The sequence below is a fragment of the Lepisma saccharinum genome, chromosome 4 (genome assembly GCF_977018435.1).
Source record: "Lepisma saccharinum chromosome 4, izLepSacc3.1, whole genome shotgun sequence".
Lineage (NCBI taxonomy): Eukaryota > Metazoa > Arthropoda > Insecta > Zygentoma > Lepismatidae > Lepisma > Lepisma saccharinum.
Window position 1 is genome coordinate 96,542,054 of NC_139232.1, and position 12,847 is coordinate 96,554,900.

The window sequence follows — 12,847 nt, forward strand, 5'->3', positions numbered from 1 at the left end:
TGCATATTTGAATAATACCGATAACACAGGCCTGCATAATTTCAGCATGCTGATTCCAAAAATGAAATCCATTTTTACCCATCACGTGTAGTTTTTCAGAAAACAGCAATATATTAACTGCCGTAACTTCACAATAAAATGTGTAGTTCCATGATTTCCTCAATAGATGGCTCTGTTTAGATGACTGTAAAATATTGGCTTTCTACAATACAAATCCTCCAATTTTGAACTATAAATGCACATAGAATAGTAAGCATTTAATCCACCTTCCATCTTCACAAGACACACTGATATGAAAATTGTAAACTTTGATTACGTAAATTCCATTTTCGAAATCCCTCATAAAAATTTCCTTCCCAAAATGTCCAAAACTCAATGTTATAATGTAGTGTGTTAATTGAACTTCATGATGTGGAGAAAAATCATGATCTAGTGGAAAATCCTGACGTGATGGGAAGAAATACAGAGCATTCCCTGACATTCGCTACGAGACTCGGCGGCAAGCAGCCCAACATCAGCGCTTGTCTTTCCAGGTAAACGGGTCCGCGAAAGTCGCACGCTACAGTCTGTTCGCTCTCCCTGCCTTCAATCTCTTTCCCTTTCTGTTGATGTTGCAGACTGACGCCAGTATAATCTCCCCTTGGAAGTTGTGTTGTGTCGTGTCCGTGTGTTGAAGATTGTGGCTTAATATGGCACCACAAAAGTTTACATTACAACAAAGAATTTATCTTCTCGAGTGTTACTTTGGAAAGAGGAATTGTGGAGAAGTGACGACGTTTTGCAATGAAATTTCCTGGTATTCCCGTTCCACATAGGACCACTATATTAAACCTCATAAAAAAGTTTAGAGTAACAGGGTCAGTTCTGAATAAAAGTGGAAAGAAAAATGGGGAAATCTAAAAAATAAAGTATACAAAGACAATCCGCACACTATCTGTGAGTTAAAAGAGAGTATTGTACGAGAAATCGGGAGAATTACAGTAGACGAACTTGCACGTGTAAATGCCAATTTCCTTGGGAGATCCCAGGAATGAGTTGCAGCAGAGGGATATCATTTTCAACACCTTCTGTAGTCAAGGTTAGTACACAATATGAAAACTGTAATTTTAATAGCCGACTCTAGCGACTGTTGTGGACCCATTCACCGGGAAAGACGAGCGCTGATGCCGGGCTGCTTGCCGCCGAGTCTCGTAGCGAATGTCAGGGTATGATCTGTATATGTCATGTGCATGATCAGCATTGAAAATACCTCCAGAATAACCTATTGGTTTGTAAACATCCGAAATTCCCTTTGTTTAAATTTATTTTATTAACTAACTAACTAACTCTCTAGCCTTCTTAAACCCGAAGGTTCATGGCTGCAGCAACACAGGCCTTCCATCTGTTCCTATCTTGAGCAAGTTCTATATACTCTTTTCCATCCCTACCGATTTCCTTTAGGTCCATCTCAACGTTGTCCCTCCATCTTCGTCTTGGCCTTCCTACAGGTCTCTTACCATCTGGTTTCCCAACAAGAATCCTGTAAACTCCTCTTTCCTCTCCCATTCGTGCCACATGTCCTGCCCACCTAAGTCTTCTTGATTTAATTATTCTAATAATATCTGGACATGAGTACAAATTATGTAGTTCTAAATTATGTAACCTTCTCCACTCACCTGTCTCCTCATCCCTTTTAGGTCCAAAGATTTTCCTAAGGATTTTATTTTCAAATACTCTCAATTTATGTTCCTCTTTCAATGTAAGGGACCAAGTTTCACACCCATATAATACTACAGGCAAAATTACTGTTTTGTATATTTTAACCTTTAGTTTCTTAGATATTAAACGAGAAGACAAAAGTTTATGAAGAGAGAAGTAACATGCATTTCCTGAATTAAGCCTACTTTTTATTTCCTCTTTAATATAATTTTCATTTGTTAATATTACTCCTAAGTATTTGAATTTGGAAACTGGTTCAAACGAGTTGTTATCAATAATTAGATTTTGATTATTACCTAACACTTGGTTTCGGCCTGTAAGCATATTGTTGTAACCCCGTTTTCCTGGGGTTAGAGAGGTACAGGGAAGTTTCATTTAAACATTTAGGTAGAGCTTAATAATGTTTGATGGCTGAACCTGCTCCGTAGGAGGGTAGAGATATGGAAAGTTGGTGTAAGGTTATTCACGCTTGTTCATACCTGGTAGATGTGTGTGTTGTCTTGTCCTAATGCTTCTCGCAGACCGAATCGTGACAGTTCCAAGGTTCTATCCAGCGACCCTCAGTTCACCAAGCCAAGCGATCCCTTGCGCCTTGTAGCATGCTAGGCAGCGGTAACTCCGTGTTCCATCGTCGTAGTTAGCAGTGTAACGTGTTGTAGTCGGACTAGTTATCCATGTAGCGTCGATGAGTGTCAGAATCAAAAGAGAGCGAGCTCCGGGTAGGAGCTTGCTTTTATCATTCTAGGCGTCGAAAGGTTGTTAAACCTTTCAAACGTGGTAGATCCTGTTTAGATCCACGCGTTTGCCTTTCCAGTTCATTGTTTTACGAAAGTTACAAGTTAGCGCATTCTTGGGATCGCTCGCTGGTCGGACAAGTCCAGGAAATAAGCAAGTGTGAATATTAACATGACGAGGTTTTCTCGGTTTAATAATCTCCATATCTCTACATTCCCCTTGTTGAAATAATCGAACCACTCTGTGATGGTCGACTACCTCGGCCGGAGTAGGTTATATTTAAAAATTAGGATTTATTAACAAATCAAACTCGTAGAAAACCATTACAGGAAATCAATCAGTAGAAGAATCACATCACCGTAGAAAAAAAAAATTGAAATCACCAGAAGAGTCATATCATATCGTGGCACCAAACACCGTTGAGAAAAAAAATATAAAAACCACGTAGAATAAAAAAAATAATTAAATTGTAGGTCATAGCCTCATATAAACTCAAAAAGTACGAGCACAATAACTAAGTCTTGAGGCATGGATAAAATAATTACATAAGTGTCACACTGAACTAGTTTTGATTGAGTGATGACAGCACAATAAAAAAAAACACATGTCAGCACAGTGTGAAGAAACGCCGGGAACCGCAAGCGGTTGTAGTTACTGTTTGCTGAGTTCAAAGTACACTCGGCGGAACATACACGATGCTGGGCGGAGCCTTGAGGTATGTTACCTATGGCAACTCTGTAAACTGCATGCCGCCATAGGCTGGACGTGCTGTGCAGCTGACGATAATAAAAAAAACACAAAAGAAAGAGACGTATCTCTAATCCAATATGGGTAGCACCCATGGGCACTAACTTTGGCACTGTAAATGACATATGTTTGTATTAATTGCGTGTGCCTGACGGTACTTGAAGTAGCTGAGCACCGGAACACTTGTAGCCGATGTAAGATAACAATAAGTATTATGTGTCGTCAGTAAACAAGTGCAGGAAGTTGCACGGAGTGGGCGTGGCCTGTCGATGAAGATCGCCGTGACGTCAGCGAAGTTGAGTCTGGAAGTCAAATTTGCGATGGCGCTTTGGGTCTAGAGACGTCCTGGGTAAAGCGCTCCACGTCTGGGTCGCGGCGTAGGAGATGGAAAAATCAGCCATGGGTCCAGACGGGAACGGGTCCTTGTTGGTGCTGGAAGTCCACAAGATCGTTGTTGGTCTCTGCGATGAGCCTAGGTCTGTCGCTCGATGGTACAAGCCGGTGGTCGTCATGGGTCCAGGAACATCCGTGGCGATGAGATAATGAAACAAGCGTAAAGGGAAAAATTAGGAAAAAGCAAAAGGTAGTGGAGCAGATTTACAATAAGTGATGACGGGTTATAAAATCAATTGAAAAAGGACTTTCAGTTAAAACTGGTGAATTATTTTGGGGGGGATGGGAGGTAATATCTAATTTGAATGACGGCGAAGGGGCGTTGTTGCTTATGTGACGTAGAGTTTTTAAGGGGACCTGTTTATGATTAACAGGTTTACATGAGGGAAGTTCGCCGGGGGGGAATGGGGGGGGAATAGGTGGAATAGTCGGCTTAGCCGGGATAGGGGCCGGGGGCGGCGGTGGCGTGACTTGAGGTGCCGGAAGTCGGCGTCCTTTCGAAAGAATGGTGGTACATTGAGTTGGAGTATTAATTTGTTTCGTACCAGTAGTGAAAGGGGCCGGGGGAAGAGGGGGTGGTGTGGGAATGACTGGTGTCTCCGGGGCATGCGCAAGTGATTGTAAAGCAATCGGGGCACTGATGGAAAGTTTCTTTAATTGTTGTTGGGGTGTTGTGACACGTGATTTGTGGGAACAACAGCAAGATATAATTAATAATGCCAATAAAATAAGTATGCCGAGAAGAGCTATTATGATGGATGCGATAATAGCATAATGAGCAGGAGACATCTTGTTGTAGGGGTCTGAAATGAGAAAAGAAAAGGGGAATTCAGCGATAATAGAACGAACTAAGTGATTACGAGACATTTCCTTCTGTAATATGTGTAAATGTCGTTTATAAAAGCAATTGCAAGAATTTTACGTGTATTGTGGACAAAGGTTTAAGCGCCTTCGATTCGCTGCTAATAAAAAAAATGAAAAAGAAGTGAAAAAGAGTAAGTAATATATTTGTGTAATAGTTCATTGAAAAATACAGTAGATTGTAATTTCATGGGATATGAGCTATACCATGTTGTATGCTATCACTATTATAATATTAAAGGAGAGAGTGGGAACATTTGCCTATTTTATTATATGCTTTATTAGCATATTTAGTGCATTGCAGCTTTCAAAGAAGCAGTTCGCGTTACACCTGAGCGTAAATAAAAAAAATGCTGTGGCCAAAAAGCCAAAAGTTCAAGCAAGTTCTACGCAGTTCATTTGTTCTTTAAATCATTGATCTTGTTCTATCTTAGTTCATTCGTTCTTTATTTCTTTGTACTTTTTTCTTCATTTGAGCGTATATGTACCAGCAAATGGGGAAAAAAAAATATTTGCTAGTTAGAATCATAAACACACTAAGTACTTATTAGTCAAATCAGCTAAGTGATATGTTCTGACTATTACCATGCGTTTAATCGCATATTATAAAATAACATGAAAATATCTGTAAAAAAAATAATTATTAGGCAAGAGATGTATTATAAATGTTCCGACGATTGAAATAGCATTCTATAATCCTGGTCTTGTTAAAAAATAAAAATAACCATGTTGTATTAAAAATAAAAATGAGTTCGTTCCAACGCAGAAATGCAGTGCGAGCACTGGAAGTGGAAAGAGGGAGGAGGGGAGTCGATGAGCGTGAGAAAATGCTGGATCATGGGACGCTAGCATGTGCAATGTACGGAGCGATGAGGCTAAAGAGAGGTTAACGGAGTGGCGTGTTAATGAATGTTAGTGGGGTTTTTATGGCACTAGTCGTAGCGGGCTTTGAGTCTAGAAATAGTAATAGTGTCAGTCTTTTGTTTACTCCTGCCGTCGATGAAAGTTACTTCGTAGGAATTCTCATTAACTTTGCGAAGAATAGTTCCTTTGTACTTATAAGAGGACGCAAAGGCTTTTGACACACCTGGAGTTGGAGTGGCATCTAGAATCCATACATGTTGTCCTGGTGAGTACTGTATTTTCCTAGAAGTGCTGTCTGCGTACTTTTTCTGCTGTTCGTAACGCTTGTTCAAGTTGTCATGTGCGGTCTTTCGTATGGAGGTCAGGAGTTCAAGTCTCTGTGCGTTCGTCTGGGAAACATTGTCGGGGTTCGAAGGAAGGACAGCGTCAGCTAAGATCCTTGGGTTGTAGCCAAATAAAGTAAAATACGGGCTCTGGAGGGATCCAGAATGGATTGTAACGTTGTGGCTGAACGCTGCGCTAGCTAAATAGTCACACCATGAAGCTTTCTTTTCTAACACAAAGACTCTCATAACTTTCTTTAAGTAACTAAATGAACTTTCAACTAATCCATTCGTGAAATGGGCACAAGTATCTACATATTTTAGTTGTACACCTGTAAGATTAGCTAACTCTCGTAAGAGTAAACTTGAATTGGGCGTTGAACGATCTAAATAGATCGTTTCCGGGATGCCATGGACTAAAAAGACTTTCTCAACTAAAGCTGTTGCTATGTTTTGTGCATCGTGATGAGCCAAAGGAGCTGTAATTACATACCTTGTACAACTATCGACTACTGATAGGAAATATTTGTATTTGTGCGTTTTTGAAGAGACTAAAGGACCACATACGTCAATATGAATTCGTTGGAAAGGAATTTGGGCTGGTTGAAATGTTTGCAGCGTATGCGGTTTAGAACCTTGTGGTTTCTTTGAAATCTGACAAGGGATGCAATGTCTAACCTTATCGTACACAAATTTCTTCATATTAGGGAAGAAGTAGCGCATAAGCATTAAATTATATGTCTTTTGAGCACCTTGGTGACTTCCGTTCATTTTGTGTGCATGAATAAGGTCGAAAACTTGATTTCTTAATGCATGGGGGATACAAAGTCTATCCCTATTACCAGTTTTGATTTTATTAGTCCTGTATAAGACTCCATTTTTGAGTACATAAGAATACGAAAGCTTTTCTAGTTTAGGGTCACTAGCTTTATCTTTGTTTTCTAATACGTCAATAATGTCTCTGAAATAGGGGTCTTTACGTTGTTCTGAACTAACATCAAAATCTGCTGCTTGTGCATGAAATACTTGATGAAAGAATAAGTCATCATCATCATCATCATCTTTCTTGTCAAGATTAGTCTTGTCAAGCGGTAAACTTGCACGGGAGAGTGCATCCGCAAGTTCATTTTTACTAGCGCTGACATGCCTTATTTCGAAATCAAAATTCTGAAAATAAAGGGCTCTTCTTCCTAAAATAGAACTATGGTGTTTAGTTGAACGAAGATAAGATAAGGCTTTGTTGTCTGTGAGAACCACAAAATGTTGATTCATAAGAAAAAATTTGAAAGTTTTCAAAACATAATACGCACCTGCAATTTCGAGTGAAAATGTGTCAGCTCTTTTCTCTGTGTCTGTTAAGGCTCGTGAACAATAGGCACATGGATGTAAATTTCCTTCGTCATCAGGCTGTAACAGCGATCCTCCGATGCCAATTCCGCTCGCGTCAATGTATACATATGAGGGGCGTTTAGGGTCATAAGGGCGGAGGATAGGGGCGGACGTGATCATTTCTTTCAGTGTTTCGAAGCTTTTGTGGTGTTCATCAGTCCATTGAAACTTAACATTCTTTTTAAGAAGCTTGAATAAACATTCTGTTGGTCCTGCAAAACCTTGCACAAATCGTCGAATGAAATTGACAAGTCCTAGAAAACTACGAAGCTTGCGTTTGGTGGTAGGGGTGGGATATTCCAAAATAGCTTTAAGAATGTGTTCTGAAATCTTAACTCCCTTTTGAGATACCAAATTACCAAGGACTTTAACTTCGGTAAAAGCTAGCCTACACTTAGAGGGTGATAATTTAAGGGATGCTGTTCGTAACTTTTGAAACACTCTGTCCAGTATGTTAAGCATGTGTGGGAGATTTGAACTGTAAATAATAATATCATCAGTGTAAACAGAAAGTTCTGAACTGTCTATTCCGCTAAGGGCAAGTTCACTTACGCGATTCATTACACCGGGGGATGTTTTCAATCCCTGGCATAACCTAGCATACCTAAAACTACCCAGATTGTTAATAGAAAAGGCGGTAATGTCCCTAGAACGCTCTGTTAATGATACCTGAAAGAATGCACTGGACAGATCTAGAATTGAGTAATATTTCTTTCCAGCCATCTCTGTCATGATGGTTTTTATGTCTGGGGATTGTAAGGAAATCGGAGCTATTATCCGGTTTAGGTCGCGGAGGTCAGAGATAAAACGGTAAGTCCCATTGGGTTTCTTAACTAATAGGACTGGGTGTCGATAGGGACTCCCTTCACAGCGTTCTATAACACCTTGGTCTAGTAATTTCTGAACTTCCTGTTTCATGGGTTCTCGGTAATGAAAAGGAATAGGGTAGGTTTTGGCATACACTGGGGTGTCATCTGTCAGTTTGATATCATACTCCAAAATATTAGTTTTAGTCAATTTATCCCCTGGCCAGAGAAAAATATCTGCATACGTGTATGCGAGCTTTAGGATTTTTTCTCTTTCTTCTCGGGGAATATCAGGGTTAACTGTGAGGAGGGAGGGGTCAAATTTCTTTTGACTGTCACTAAGTTGTTGCTTTACTGTAGTATTTTCATTACAAGAGTATGAAAATGCAACATCTTCACTTTTTTCCCAAACGGAAGTAACGTCAGTTAAAATTTCACATGTCGATATTTCGCCTACTATTGTGTCACTTTCCAAAGTGATTGTGGTTTCCGTAGGGTTGTGTATGTGAATGACAGGTGACTGCGGGTTTACTGCAGCATTGGGAAGAACTACTGGATGCTGGCTCATAAGGGAAGCAGATGGGGTAAAAAGTACAGGCTTAGGGGTGTTAGGTGTCGTAGTGGTAATGTTCAAATTGATATAAGTCTTGGATCGTGGACTTAACTGAACTGTGTCTGAAAGAGTAGCTTTTCCCTCATACACATTTACATTCTCAATTTGGGTAAATATGTCATGCGACAGCTGGTGAGTCTTGTACTTTGATCTTAAAATACTATAATTAGGAGTACGTCCTAAATGACAAAGAGTTATTGTATTGTCTTTTAGCGACATTTCGCACCTTTGCGTTCGTAAAAAGTCATTTCCTAAAAGGGGAGGGACGTTAGTTGAATCTACTATTCTAAATGGGTGCGAATATTTACGCTTTCCAATTATGATAGGAAGAACTACAATTTCAGACACACTCAGTTTCGATCCGGACACACCTTGGATTGTGGATTGTACTTTGTATGTTTTTCTTTCAGTAGGGAGAAGATGGGAAGGATAAATTGAGATTTGGGAACCCACGTCAATAAGTAAATCTACCTGTTTTCCTTGTATGCTACTATTAATAAAGTATAGGCCATTTCTCTCAATTATAGGAACTTTATCTAATCTGGTATTATCTTCGATTTCGTCCCTGCAAGTCGAAGACGATTTTAGTTTAAATCACTGTCTCGTTGTGGCTTGTAAAAGCAGTTGTCGCTCTCGTGATTATAACGACCACAAAACTTGCAGGCTGAGGTATTTGCATCGTCGCGATTAGCCTGATCTCGACGTTGAAACCTCTTGTTACCATTACTTCTGAACTGGCCTCTTGAGTTCGATCGAAAGTTACCTCTGTGATTAGCTCTAGAATTATTATTATTTCTGTAGGAAGAGGACTTATTATTCCCCTTGTTGAAACCTCTGTTATGTGCGTTTTGATTAGCCGTCTTCGCAAATTCCAGCACATTTGAGCAAAGATTGAAAAGAGAACTGGCGTTCATCTCTTCGGTTGAATGCAAAGCTAAGGTCGACATTTGTGACGAAAGTTTGTTTATTTCATCACCAGAGGTAGCATTTTGAGCGTGTTCTACTCTGGGTACGGCTGGTATCGCCGCGCAGCGGGCACTATCAGAACTCGGTACAGCAAACATGCCAGATTGTAACGCTGAGAAACTGGGTGCTTGATAGGTCTGGGAAGGAATTACAGGAGCGGGCTGTGATTGTAGACTTTGGACTTGATGAGTCGATGGTGGGAAAAAGGGAGATGGACATTGGTTGTATGGTACAAAGTGCTGAGTCAAGGTGTGAGAATTACTGGGGAGGGGGGAATAGACCTGTGCATGCGAACAGCTGTGAAGTGGTGACGGGGTGAATGTCTGGGGTAAGCTTGCCTGTGCAATTGCCTGATCTATTTCCAATTTCTCTTCCAACATACGTGAATTAATTAATGACTGCTGGCGTTCGAAATTCTGTAGGTGGGCAATTAATTCTTCTGTTCTAGCGAAATGCTTGTTGGTTAAACAGCCAATGTATTTGGCTCGCAGTCCCGTGATGATATAAGAGAGAGTTTGTTCTTCAGTGGCGTTCGGGAAGTATTGCTGGACTAACGCCTTTTTAGCAATAACGTAGGTGTGAATGGGCTCGGTTACCACCTGTTTTCTCTGGAGAATTATCTGTACAGGATCCGCTGAAAGGTATGATCCCTTAAATAGCGTACTTAGCTCGTCTTTGATATGGGTGTATGTCAAGTCTACAAAATTGGGTCGTCTCTGTATGTCATGAAAATAAGTTAAAGCGGTGTCCGTCAAAAATAAAGGTAACATCTCTTTACGCTTAGCTTCCGACCATCCTGCGGCGTGTGCTACATTTTGGAGCTTGAGGAAAAATGAGTCAATGTGCTTGGGGTCATTTCCGCTAAATGGTGCCGGGTATAATGCAGTTGGAATTTGGGTGGCCATGTTAGTCGTGGGAATTTCTACAGTTAAGTGATCAGAGTTATTAGTACCTTTAGAGGGAGTAGGAACTTCACCTGGGGTACTTGCTAAGGGCTGGGGTTGGTTTTTGTCGGGTGTTTGTAGTCCAAGGACAAATTGAGGGTAATTTCTATTAGCAGACCTTAACCGTGTTAGTGGAGGGGAGGGAATTGGGGATAAAGGTCGTGGATTTATTGGATTTGCCGTGATTGCAGTTGCTAACTCTATGATTTGGTCGAGGGAGGAATCTAGGTGTTCGTGCAACGCTATCTGTGACGTATTCATAAACGAAGGTTCGTCGTGCTGACCAAAGAACAAATGAAAGTATGGGCATACAGTTATTTACGTCATGAATATATCGCTGGTCAAATAAGTATAAGCAAGTGTTCTCATTCCTGTGTGAATGATGCTTGAATACATGTTATGCAGAAGAACTAGATTTTGTTGAAAAAGGGGGGGGGGCTCGGCATAAAAGAAAAAGAGGGGTTGTTGTCCATAGGGTAATACACATAATTGTCACTGGGTCTGACGCATCTTAAGCGTACTGTGGGAGTATGAGTTGGAATTACTAAAAATTTACTTTAAAAATGCTTCCAAAGTGGGAGGGAGGGGGGGGAGAGAATAATTTAATGTAAAGCAATTCGTACAGGAGGGTACTTAATTGCAAAAAGGGCCTGAAGCACCTCCACCATGTTGTAACCCCGTTTTCCTGGGGTTAGAGAGGTACAGGGAAGTTTCATTTAAACATTTAGGTAGAGCTTAATAATGTTTGATGGCTGAACCTGCTCCGTAGGAGGGTAGAGATATGGAAAGTTGGTGTAAGGTTATTCACGCTTGTTCATACCTGGTAGATGTGTGTGTTGTCTTGTCCTAATGCTTCTCGCAGACCGAATCGTGACAGTTCCAAGGTTCTATCCAGCGACCCTCAGTTCACCAAGCCAAGCGATCCCTTGCGCCTTGTAGCATGCTAGGCAGCGGTAACTCCGTGTTCCATCGTCGTAGTTAGCAGTGTAACGTGTTGTAGTCGGACTAGTTATCCATGTAGCGTCGATGAGTGTCAGAATCAAAAGAGAGCGAGCTCCGGGTAGGAGCTTGCTTTTATCATTCTAGGCGTCGAAAGGTTGTTAAACCTTTCAAACGTGGTAGATCCTGTTTAGATCCACGCGTTTGCCTTTCCAGTTCATTGTTTTACGAAAGTTACAAGTTAGCGCATTCTTGGGATCGCTCGCTGGTCGGACAAGTCCAGGAAATAAGCAAGTGTGAATATTAACATGACGAGGTTTTCTCGGTTTAATAATCTCCATATCTCTACAATATATTTAGTTTTCTCTTTGTTAACTTCCAAACCTATCTCTTTAGCAGTTTTGAAAAATATTTTAGCATTATTCTTAATTGTATTCACATCATCCCCCAGTAAGTCTACATCATCTGCATATGCTAACAACTGAGTCACACCATTTAATTTTAGTCCTTCTTTAGTTTCTTTTACCTTCCTTACAGCATATTCTAAGGCAAAATTAAAGAGCAATGGAGATAATGCATCTCCTTGTTTTAACCCATCATGAATTGTAAATTTGTCAGACATATTATTACCCACACGAATTTTACTTTCTGTTTCACTGGTGCATATTTTTATCATACTAACAAGCTTCTTAGGTATTCCAAACTCTACTAATATATTATATAATTTATCTCTTTTGACCGAATCATATGCTTTTTTGAAATCAATGAATAGCTGATGGACATTTTGATTATATTCCCACTTTTTTTCAAGTGTCTGTCTGATGTGAAAAATTTGATCTGTAGTTGATCTGTTACGTTTAAATCCACATTGATAATCACCTATAATTTCATTAGCAAATGGGGTTAGTCTTGTTAAAATAATGTTAGACAATATTTTGTATGTTGTTGAGAGTAGAGAAATTCCACGGTAATTATTGCAGTTCATTTTATCACCTTTTTTAAACACAGGAACAATTATGGATTCTTTCCACTGTTGAGGGATTTCTTCTTTATTCCATATTAAACAAATTAATTTATGAATTTGACATATTAATGAATTTCCACCATATTTAATTAACTCAGCTGGTATTAAATCAATGCCAGGTGCTTTGTTATTCTTTAGCCTTTTAATAGCATCTTTAACTTCCGTCAAGTTAGGTTCTGGAACTAAAGGTTCTGCTGTGTGGACTTCATTTACTTCTGATTTATCTCCTACATGGACATTTAAAAGGTCATTAAAGTAGTTCTTCCATCTATTTAGAATATCGCATGGGTCAGCTAGAAAATCACCGTCTTTATCTTTTATCAAGTTTACTTTAGGTTGCCACCCCTTTCTAAATTCATTTACACCTTTATATAAATCTCTGATATTTTTATTTTTGCTGTTTGTTTCAATTTCGTCAATTTTGCTTTTCAAGTAATCTCTTTTTTTACTTCTAAACGTGCGGTTAACTTCTCGCTTTATTCTATTATAATTGCTTAGATTTGTATCATCATTTATTTTATTACATTCTGTAATGGACGTAATGG

General features: G+C 39.7%; 1 protein-coding gene across 1 annotated transcript in view; it reads right to left on the reverse strand.

Annotated features, from left to right (window-relative positions):
• Window positions 1–12,847, reverse strand: part of LOC145986652 (scavenger receptor class B member 1-like) — a 62,525-nt gene that overhangs the window by 12,412 nt on the left and 37,266 nt on the right. The gene's annotated exons all lie outside the window — the stretch shown is intronic.